The sequence below is a fragment of the Ovis aries genome, chromosome 3, assembly GCF_016772045.2.
Source record: "Ovis aries strain OAR_USU_Benz2616 breed Rambouillet chromosome 3, ARS-UI_Ramb_v3.0, whole genome shotgun sequence".
NCBI lineage: Eukaryota > Metazoa > Chordata > Mammalia > Artiodactyla > Bovidae > Ovis > Ovis aries.
In genome coordinates this window covers 28852427-28863622 of record NC_056056.1, presented here as the reverse complement: position 1 = coordinate 28863622, position 11196 = coordinate 28852427, and positions in this window count along the sequence as shown.

The following is an 11196-nucleotide window of genomic DNA, read 5'->3' as shown; positions in this document are numbered from 1 at the left end:
AGGTAGTGATTCAGTATCAAAAACATTTTTTATGTTAGTAGGGATTTGACAGGTTTTATATATGCAAGCAGCATAGCATGTTTTATATGCAATTTTAATCATTTTAGATATGCACACTTGGTTAATTCTCAGAATAATTCTGAGATGATAACAATCATATTTAACATTTATTGAGTGCTTCCTACGTTCTAATATAGGAAACGGACACTTTACATATATTACCTCATTTAATCCTCATGACAACTCTTATGGGGTAACTGGTGTTTTCATTTCACTTTCATTTTGCAGATGAGAAAATTTGAAGGACAGAGAAGTAAAGTATATCTCCAGGCATACAGTTATAAAACAGCCAGGTCAAAATTGAACCAGAAGTCTAATGCCAAAGTCCGTGAAATGATAAAATTGTTCCTATCACCCTTTTAAAGATGAGAAGCGGAGTCTAAGAGGTTAAACAGTTTGCCTACTGTGAGGTCAGTCAATGAGTTTCAGAGCAGAGGGGCACAGAACACCTTACTCCAAAGCTTGAAACAACTGTGCTGCTGACGGAGCAGAGTCTAGAGATAAGAGAGAGAGGGCACAACATGTGGAATAAGAACCTCCAGAAGCAGAAGAGGATAACAACGCAGGTGAAGCAATTCATCTGTTATCTGCAACATGTGAGCAAGTCCAGGAATGTGCGGATCACAGGATCGGAAAGAAACTCTTCAAGGCCAACCCTGCTGCTTTCTTAATACACCACAAACAAAAACAGATGGTAAATATATTTCCTGCCCAGGGAAGGAGGTCAGAGTCCAGGGGGAGGCGTGAAGAGGGATGGAAGTAACTCTCTATCATTCACAATTCTCTTTGCTGTCACTTAGGACTGGTGACCACCAAGAATTCTTAGTCCAAGCAGAATGGCTTTCTGTCTCCACATGCAGACAGCTCTCTGCAGGTTCTCAAAGCCTCAGGATAATGTTTACCCAAGCATCCTTTCTGACATTTATCTCAGAAAAACGAAAGCTTACGTTCCCACAAAAACCCATACAAAATGCTTATAGCAGTTGTTGTCTTAATAATCAAAAATGTGAAAACCAGCCAGAGGTCCTTCAAAGGGTGAATAGTTAAACATACTCTGATAAATCTGCATCACCCGATTCTACCGAGCAATAAAAAGGAACCGTTATTGATACACATTGCTATAGATTTCTGGCAATTGTGAGTGGGAAAAAATCTCAAAAGTATGTATACTGTATAATTCTATTTATATAACATTCTTGAAATGACAAATTTATAGAAATGGAGAACAGGCTAGAGGTTGCCAAGGGTTAAGGAGGAGCACTGAAGAGGAAAGTAGTTGCTGTGATGAGAAGGTGAAAAGGTGTTTGTGAGGGAATAGGTTCGTTTCTCGACTGTGGGGGTGGCCACACAAATCTGCGTATGCAGTGAAACTGCACAGAACTATGTACACACACATCACACACAAATGCACGCAAAACTGGTGAAAGTTACAGTCACCGGACTGTATCAGTGTCATTTTCCTGGTTGTAATACTGTGTCATTCTTCTACAGAATGTTCCTCTTGTGGGAATCTAGGTGAAGGGTAAACAAAACCTCTCTGTATTGTTTCTTACCACTGCATATGAACATGCAGTCATCTCAAACAGTATTTAAAACCTTGTAAATAAAAGCCTTTAAAGATTGCTACATAGGCTGTCACTTTTTATACTTGAATCACTCCAGAATAGATTCTGGACAAAAACTGATATAGTCAAGTTATTTGAATGTTCTTAAGACTAAGACCAGAGAAGGCAATGGCACCCCACTCCAGTGTTCTTGCCTGGAGAATCCCAGAAACTGGGGAGCCGGGTGGGCTGCCGTCTATGGGGTCACACAGAGTCAGACATGACTGAAGTGACTTAGCAGCAGCAGCAGCAAGACTAAGACAAATACATACTGATCAGTGTTTGTTGAATAAATCCAGGATGAATGAACAAACAGAACAAATTATTTTTTCCTTTCCTGCCAACTTTTTAATAATGTTAGTTTCTAAATCAGTGATTCACCTGTACTCTAGAATCAAAGGTCTCTAAATCACTTCAACTCCAGTGACCTTCACCTGTATTCCAGCAACCCACATCCATAGTCACATTCCAAGTTATCTCTTTGTCCAGAATCCCAGAGTTATTCTTCTGAAAGCTAAAGTTCAGAAAACCAACACCTGACCCTAACATCCACTAAGCTTTCTTTTCACCTTCACAAAGAGCCTCAGTCCCTTCACCCCTTCTAATCTGTCTACACTTCATGACCTCTGTGCCCTCTCATCTCTAGATTACATAGTGAATCCCTCCGAAGACTACCACCCTTGGTTACCTGACTCCTTTATTCTTCTTCACATCCCTCAGTTCAGTTCAGTTCAGTTCGGTTCAATCACTCAGTCGTGTCCGACTCTTCGTGACCCCATGATTCGCAGCAGTCAGTCCCAAATCCATGCTTACTTTGACCATGCAGTATCTACAAGGGATATACAAGGCCGTATAGAGAGAAAATTCCCACTGAGTTCTCAGGATCATCTTAAACATTATTTCCAACATCAATCAGACACTGAACTCACCTTGAGAGAGAGTTTGTTATCCTAGTCTCAGTTTCTTTTCCCCAATGAGTTATCTATTTTCAATCTTTACCACATCCTCTTCCCCCTTATTTCCCAACTCCTCCCTCAGTTACTCTTTTTATACCATCAGCCTTCTCCTTCATAACCTCAAGACATATCCATGTTTCCATCTTGCCAAATAAAGGCTTTTCTATCCTCTTCTCTTCAGATCACCTTTTTTTCCTTATAAGCTAGCTTTTCTGAAGAGTCTCTTCCTTTTTATCTCCCATTTACAATCCCAGCTTATTGTGATCCGGCTTTTGGCCTCACACCTTTAACAGAAACAAGACTTCAAATAATTTCCTAATTTCCAAAGCCAGTGGACATTTTCCATCCCTTGATTCCACTGGACCCTTCTTAAAATTCTCACTTCTCTTAGCTTCTGTGAGGCCACTTGTTATACCATATGATAAACTCTTACAGTTTGGGGATGTGATATAAAGAAGATCATTAGAGACTCAGACACTTGCTCAAGGTCTGAAAGTCCTTTTGCCTTATTTCTTTCCTTTTAATGGTTGTATCAGAAAGAATCACAGCTCTAAAAAACTTTGGAAAAACTGGTTGAATTACTGGAGAGCTGGATGCATTTTACCCACTGGTATTAGTCTTTCATGAAACTAAAATTTTAGAAAATACCTCTCCATGTAACAAATCACAAAATCATGAGTCCCAATTCTGAGTTCTTCAACAGAAGAATATTCCTTATCAGATTTCACTATGAGGCTTTACTTTACTCCCCTGACCAGAGATCAGACGTGGGCAGTCCATTCACTCCTACCCTGTTCAGAAGGTTCTAAGGTAACTCAGCTTTCAGCCCAACCATGGGTATTGTAATTGTATTGCAAACTTTATAATCATACTTATGAAAATATTTTTATAAATTGCATGAGAAAAGAATTACTTGCTTTTCATAAATGTTAAAGCTAGATGAAGAAACAGCCTACCAGACAAATAATTTGAGAGTTTCCAGATTTCTGAGAATCTCCACTAAACATGTAAAGATACCAAGTAAGAAATGGAAACTCATTTTACAAAATGAGATGTTAGTGTTTTTACTTCAAATGAAAATCGCACCTAATAAAGAAAATGCCAGGAATATATTTAGTAAAACATAAATATCACAAAAAAAAGTCAGTTGGCCATTCAGCTAGCATGCAAAGGAACTTACTGCAAAACCCTTCAAAGGTTTGGATCTTTCATCACAGCACATTGCCTCCCTCCACCCCCTCTGGTGACCCCAGCTGCACTTCTTCTAGAGCAATAACGTCTGGTCTTACAGTCTGGCTATTCTTGTAGGTCTCACTTCCTCTTTAAGAATGTAAACAGAAAAACTTTGTATTCACCTTTGGAAGATATCTGAAGTAGACATTATGTGTGCACATCAGTAGACCACAGACACTGGCAAGAAGGAAGGAAGCTGAATGTGAAAGGATATATTGACAGACCAATGATAGTAACTAATATTTAAGGACTGTTTACCATGCATTAGAACTATGTGCAGTACCTTAAATTTTCTTATGTAGGAACAATCTATTGTGATCCCCTTTTTACAGATAAGGAAACAGAGCCACAAGAGATTAAATAACATGCCCCCAGTCACATTACCTATAAGTGACAGAGCTGTAGTGCTGACTTCAAAGTGTAGGCTCTTAACCATTCTGCAAATGCATTTCCTGAAAAGAAACACATGAGCAAGGGAAGTATTGGTACCCAGCTCTGAAAAAAAAAAATGGATTTCTGGGTCTCCTGGGATCAGCTTGTTTTGCAAGAATAAGTTGCTCAATAGATTGTCCAGTCGGAAAGCCCACCTTCATTGTTGGGCCATAGAGTTGCCCAGGTGCAGCTAGTGGTAAAGAACTCACCTGCCAGTGCAGGAGATGTAAGAGACGTGGGTTTGATCCCTGAGTCAGGAAGATCCCCTGGAGGAGGGCATGGCAACCCACTCCAGTATTCTTGCCTGGAGAATCCCATGAACAGATGAGCCTGGTGGCTACAGTCCATGGGGTTGCAAAGAGTTGAACACAACTGAAGCAGCTTAGCATGCACACACATGGTTACTTCAAACACAGTTTGGCTGACCAAATGAATTAATGAACACATAAAAATCTCTAGAAAGGGAAGTTATAAATATTTCAGCATATCATCATGAGCCCATACACACTGATTTCATACATGACATAAACTCCCAGTTTATTAACTAAATCCATATCTTCTTTCTTTTACCACCCAGTGTAAGGACTAAAGAATGCTGAAAATAATAAATGCTCTTTTGCTGATTAATTGACTTATTGACTGACTGATATGAGGAAGCCTTATTCTTTTTGTGTCCCAGCTACAGTTATAGTCAGCTAGTTCAACACTCCACTCTCAGCATCTTGTAGAATCAATAGACAAAATCAACAAGAATATAAAGGAACTCAACAACACCATCAACCAACAGCATCTAATGGACATGTGTATAAGTCTATACCCAACTCAGTAGAATACACATTTTTTTCAAATGACTATTGAAACAGTCACCAACATAGGCCATATTCTGGGCCATAATTCTCTTAGAGATGAGTTTATTCTGCTAGAAGAAAAGGGAGAAAAGTAGTCCTTTAAGAGCAAAGGTCAGGACTACCTTAGTGGTCCAATGGCTAAGACTCTGAGCTCCCAACTCCAGAGACCCAGGTTCAAACCCTGGTCAGGGAACTAGAGCCCAAATTATGCAACTAAAGACCCTGCATGCCAAAACTAAGACCCAGCACAGCCAAATAAATCAATAAATATTTTTAAATAATAAAGAGCAAAATAATGCACTCTATTATTATTATGGGTTATTATGTCATTGCTGATAGGCTGTCTTAGTGTCCCAGGCCAGTTGTTTTCTGGACTTATCCTACCATTGAAATTACCACAGGATCTCCTGGCTACCCAGGACTTTCAAAGTGGCACTAGTGGTAAAGAACCCGCCTACCAATATGTGTAGGTTTGATCCCTGGGTAGGGAAGATCCCCCTGGAGAAGGGAATGGTGACCCGCTCCAGTATTCTTGCCTGTAAAATCCCATGGACAGAGGAGACTGATGGGCTACAATCCATGGGGTCACAAAGAGTAGGACATGAATGTGCAACTAAGCACAGCTCCTGGCTGCCCAGAAGTATGCTCTAGAGGCACTCTTCTCCCATAGTGTCCTTCCACTGAAGAAATCACATGGCCAAAGCCCATCTCAGGACTCTGAGGAAGCCATTTAACTCAGTGAGGCAGTTCCAAGCCCATTTGGACCCTAGTCAGCTACTCTACTAACAGGGTCTTTTTGCAGCTTTCCAGAGTCCTTCTCAGGAAAGGAGTCTGCATAACTGCCAGTTGTAAGGAAGTCATGTACTTCTGTTTATAAAGCCCTTCTGACTATATTGTATAGTCACTGAGTATAGGGCTCAAGTGTATCCCCCCAAAATTCGTATGTTGCTATGAACAGGATTGTGTTCCTTCAAATATGTATGTTAAAGCCCTAATCCCCAGTGTGATAGTGTTTGGAAATAGAGATGTTGGAGGTAATTAGGTTTAGACAAGATCAGGAGGACAGGGCTTTGATGGTGAGATTGGTTCCCTTATAAGAAGGAACATCAGAGTTCCCTGATTCTCTCTCTGTCTCTCTCTCTGCTTCCTACCCCTGCTCCCACTCACCCCCTACCATGTGGGAACACAGGTAGTAGGTAGCCATCTGCAGACCTGGAAGAGAGCTCTCACCAGAACCTGACCATGCTGGCACGCTCATCTCAAACTTCTAGCTTCCAGACTGTGAGAAGATACATTTCTGTTGTTTAAGGCCCCAGTCTATGGTTTTTGCTATAGCAGTCTGAGCAGACGAAGGCATACTTTGAAATCTTAAGCTCCAGTATCTCAGAATGTGACTGTATTTGGAGATGGGGCTTTTAGCCCAGTGATTAAAATGAAACCATTAGAGTGAGCATGATCCAATAAGACTGCTGTCTTTGTAAGACAGACAGGCAGGCAGGCAGAGAGGGAAAACCATGTGAAAATGGAGGGAAGAGGAGATAGCCATCCACAAGCCAAAGAAACCAGCCTTGCCAACACCTTGATCTTGAACTTCCAGCCCCCAGAGTTTTGAGAAAAGAAATTGCTGTTGTTTAAGTCACCCATTCTGTGGTACTTTGCTATGGTGACCTGAGCAAACTAATACATAGGCTATATTGGGAGTCATGGCAACATATTCACTTATATGGCAGCCTCTCGGTCCATAAAATAACTCAAAATATCAATTAATTCAGAGATAACAAGGTGCTAAATTGGTGGTAATCATAAAGCAAATGTGAAAGAGGACGAAGAATGTGACAGACAACCTTAATAAAGAAAATGGAATTTGGGGCTGGGGTTTGGTGACCAGGGCAAGAGAGTGAATTTGCTGAGGCAAGAGTGAGAAAGAAAGTGAGGAGAGTGGAGGAGAGGGAAGTTGCTCCCAAGAGAGCTTCCTCTCCCTCCACGGAAGGATTTCAGGGAGGGGACGATCAGAGAGGTAGAAACAGGGCAGCTAAAGATGGTGGCATTCTCATCCATGGGATGGCGCTGGAAGCTAAGTTGTCTCATTGCCCACCCCTCAACCTCCCTCTTTTCAGGAAGGTTCTAGCTTCTCTGAGCAGTAAGGAGGCACACAGCACATCTGCCCTCTAACAAGGAGACACAGTTCTGTTGTTAATGAAGTGAGGATGAAGTAATTATCTGGGTAATTCAGACATCTATCACCATATTTAACTAAGAAGTCCAGGTAAAAATGGTATAAGAGTCAAGAGGAATATATTGATTTGAGTTAATTGCCTCAAGGCCTTCCCAGTGGCCCAAGCAGTAAAGAATCTGTCTGCAGTGTAGGAGACTTTGGAGACATGTATTCGATCCCTGGGTCAGGAAGATCCCCTGGAGGAAATGGCTACCCACTCCAGTATTCTTGCCTGGAGAATCCCATGGACAGAGGAGCCTGGTGGGCTATGGTCCATAGGGTCACAAAAGAGTCAGATACAACTGAGCACCAGCACTGGGACCATTTTATATTGGACTTCTCCAAATTAAAGTTATTTCAATGACCATTAGCTTTGCCTATGGGTTGGCCAGTGATGGAGAATGTTGTTAAGTCAGTGTTCTGCCAAGGGACTCTCCAGTCCCAAGACCTGGTCTGGAATAAGCGGACAGACACATCATGTCATACTGACTCATTCTCAGATTTTCTGAGTATGAGACAGTGTCTCACATTCTCACTCATAAGAGTAACCATGTGAGGTCATCATGTGCAAGATAAATATGAAAAAAGAACTGAGGTGTCTGAGCCAGCTTCTTGTTTACCTACTTAGAGGAAATGCATGAAGGCATTGAGAAGGGGAAAATTGCAAGAAAAAGCATTTACATTAAGAACACATCAAAGGAGCGATGACCACAGGTGTTTCAGCACATTGTTGCTTCTCACCTAAGTGAGTTTCAACAGAAAGCTGGATGTTATCAAAGGCGGCCCCTCGGAAGTACCACCAAACCCCCTCTCCTCCTGCGGCAGTGGATTGCTCGTGTATTTTCATGTTGTCTCTCTGAGCATCTCAGAGGCTCGGAACCTCTGTGCCTTATTCCTCTATCACATTCCATAAAAAGTCCTGGATTCCCTAATTCTCTCATTAAGATTCAAGATGGTGAAATAAGTATGAATTCCTAGGGATGTGAAGTCAGAACACCTAATCTTGAGTTCTCGCTCAGCTGGTAACATGCCAGGTGCGCTCAGAAAGTCATTTAACTCCAGGGAGCCTCCAGAGCCTCACCTGTAATATCTAAAATAAAACTCGCAGGGTTAGAAATCCCATGGCAGTACAGTGGGTAAGACTCTGTGCTGCCTCTGCAAGAGGTGCAGTTTCAATCCCTGGTTGAGGAACTAAGATCATGTATGCCAGGCAGCACAGCCAAAAAAAAAAGGTCAAAAGATTATTAGAAAAAAGAAATGATGGACACCAAAGACTTTAGCAAAACTTAAAGCAAGATGCAATTGCAGCTCTTGTTAATAAGACAGTAGTATACTCCATAAAGAGCCACTTGAGTATATGTACCCAGGTGGCTTGAGATGAACCTTGGTGTTCATTTGATCCTATTGTGCATCCATGGTTGCCTCTTCTAGGGATCATGAGGAAGATTTGCATAAGGAAGACTGAAATTTGTAACTTTCCTGGTGGCTCCCTCAGCCTGCATTGCAGGAGACCTGGGTTCAGTCCCTGTCTCAGCAAGGTCTGCTGGGGAAGGGTATGGCTTCCCACTCCAATATTCTTGCCTGGAGAATCCCATGGACAGAGGAGCTTGGCAGGCTACCGTCCATGGGGTCACCAAGAGTCAGACATAACTGAGCGACTAATACTTTCACTTTTATGTAGAATTTAGCCCTTGCTTCCTTATTTTTAGGAACAGGGGTTAAAAATACCTGTTTGGCAGATTTTCTTCTTTTGAATGTTGAATGATTTATGAAAGTTAATTCTCACAGTGATCAGTACATTTTGGGTACTTGAGAAATACTATTTTTTTTTAACATTTTTAGTTAGGAGTGTTGTTCTGTTATCACTCAGGAGGAGACATGACTGTTCCCCCTCCCAGTCTCTGACACACAGTTATTGGTCTGCAGAGATCCTTGTCTCATTCTCTTGGTTTATTTATTTCCCATCCTAATTCCCCATTCCCACCTACAACTCCTGCTCTTCTCCCCTTTACCCCCTAAGCAATCATTCTGATGTGTTTGATGTCACTTCATTTAATTTGTTTGTCTCTAGTTTTGTATATTTCTTGTGGAACATGTTGAGCAATCTTGGGTGCAGAAACGCCTCATTTCTCTAACCACTGGATACTTTTGGAAGGAAAAAGGAAGCATGGTTATCAGAGAGCCTCATGGACTTGAAAAGGAGATTGGAGGTTCAGCTTCAGAGACCAAAAACATCTTTTTTCCTTTTGAGAAGACAAGGGCTCAAGGCCTGTCCCCTCAGAGACTGTGGCTCTCGGGCACTGGTGACTGGTCACTGCCTGGAAAGCACCAGGGAGGAGCAGCACCCGATAAGGGATTGACCCTGCGCATTGAGCAAGGGGCCTGATGTCATTCTCATCGGGAACAAGCCACACCCTGTTAGCAGGGAGGAGGGAGAGGTTATGCAGAGTCATGTGCAGGCTCACAGAACTCAGTTCAGTCAGTTCAGTTCAATTGCTCAGTTGTGTCCAACTCTTTGCAACCCCATGAATCACGGCACGCCAGGCCTCCCTGTCCATCACCAACTCATGGAGTTCACTCAGACTCACGTCCATTGAGTCAGTGACACCATCCAGCCATCTCATCCTCTGTTGTCCCCTTCTCCTCCTGCCCTCAATCCCTCCCAGCATCAGTCTTTTCCAATAAGTCAACTCTTCGCATGAGGTGGCCAAAGTACTGGAGCTTCAGCTTTAGCATCATTCCTTCCAAAGAAATCCCAGGGTTGATCTCCTTTAGAATGGACTGGTTGGATCTCCTTGCAGTCCAAGGGACTCTCAAGAGTCTTCTCCAACACCACAGTTCAAAAGCATCAATTCTTTGGTGCTCAGCCTTCTTCACAGTCCAACTCTCACATCCATACATGACCACAGGAAAGACCATAGCCTTGACTAGATGGACCTTAGTCAGCAAAGTAATGTCTCTGCTTTTGAATATGCTATCTAGGTTGGTCATAACTTTTCTGTTTTCACAGAACTCAGACATTTCCAAAAGCAAGGTTTGAAAGGTGACCTCTGTGTACAAAATTTAATTCTAAATAGATTGAACACACAAATATAATACCTAATACTATAAATCTCCTTGAAGAAAATATAGGAGTAAATTTTCTTGACCTTGTTTCAGGCAGTATTTTTAGGTAAGACACCAAAAGAACAAGTAACAAAAATAAATAAAGCAGACTTTACCAAAATTAAAAATGTACTTCAAAGGACACCATGAAAGTGAAAAGACAGTCCACAAAATGAGAGAAAATATTTGCAAATCCTATGTCTAATAAAGGTCTTGTGTCTATTATATGTAAAGAACTCTTGTTTTGTTGTTTAGTCACTGAGTCACGTCCTGCTCTTTTGTGACCCTATGGACTGCAGGTCACTGGTTCCTCTGTCCATGGGATTTTCCAGGCAAGAATACTGGAGTGGGTTGCCATTTCCTTCTCTAGAGTATTTTTCTGACCCAGGAGTTGAACCCACATCTCCTGCATTGGCAGGCAGATTCTTTACCACTGAGCCACCTGGGAAGCCCCAAAGAACTCTTACAACTTAGTAATAAAAATAACTCAATTAAAAAGTTTGAAATCCAAAGGATCTGAATAAATGTTTCTCCAAAGAAGATATACAAACTGCCAGTGAGAACACAAAAAATATGCTCAATATCCTAGCCCCCATGGAAATACCAATGAAAGTCACAATGAGATACCAGTTCACACCCACTAGAGTGGCTGTAATCAACAAGTGTTGTTGTTCATATTTTTAGGAGAAATGAAAACATATGTCCACCCAAAAACTTGTACACAAATATTCATAGCAGCATTA